We start from the raw sequence: 754 nt of genomic DNA, 5'->3' as shown, positions 1-754 counted from the left end.
GTTCCTCGCCTGTCTGCTGGGAATGAAAGGAGAGTGAAAGAAGTATATTTTGATTGCAGTAGGTATATATAAATGAGTCCTTTCTCTTGGTGAATATGTCAGTGTCTGTCTGCATTGCTATGTCCTTGCAAAAACCCCTAAGATGAATGGTATTACCATGTATAATGAGAGAATTTACCAACCAAGAAGACAATTTTATACAAACGAGATACTGGCTCAGTGGCATTTTTCCATCACCTCAGTAAACAGAAAGTGTCACACTGTCTTAGCAGAGAAATAGTAAGTTAAAAACCTCCCTAATATCTCTTCTATTTCTATACATATAATCATAAGGTTTAGACCTTCAGGCTGTGACATATTGACATATTGAAATCTGAATTCAAAGTCCTTTCATATGTAAAGTATAAGGAGGACGTTTCATTAACAAATTCTTAAAGGAAACTGGATCAAAAGTACACAGCCAAGGAATTTCCTGGCAGTCCAGTGCTTAAGACTTCACCTTGCAAGTCAGGGGGTGTGGGTTCAATCCCTGTTCCAGGTATAAAGATATCACATGCCTTATGGCTAAAAACCAAAACATGAAACAAAACAATGTGGTAACAAATTCAACAAAGAATTTAAAAAATGATCGACATGAAAAAATTTCTTTAAAAATAAATAAGCAAATAAATAGTCAGCTCCAGTATGTATAAAGGTTGAAGAAAGATGCTTAACTGTCAACTGAACTTAGAGGCCAATCTTGCAATATCACTGC

The sequence above is a fragment of the Cervus elaphus genome, chromosome 11, assembly GCF_910594005.1.
Source record: "Cervus elaphus chromosome 11, mCerEla1.1, whole genome shotgun sequence".
NCBI lineage: Eukaryota > Metazoa > Chordata > Mammalia > Artiodactyla > Cervidae > Cervus > Cervus elaphus.
This window is presented reverse-complemented; position numbering follows the sequence as displayed.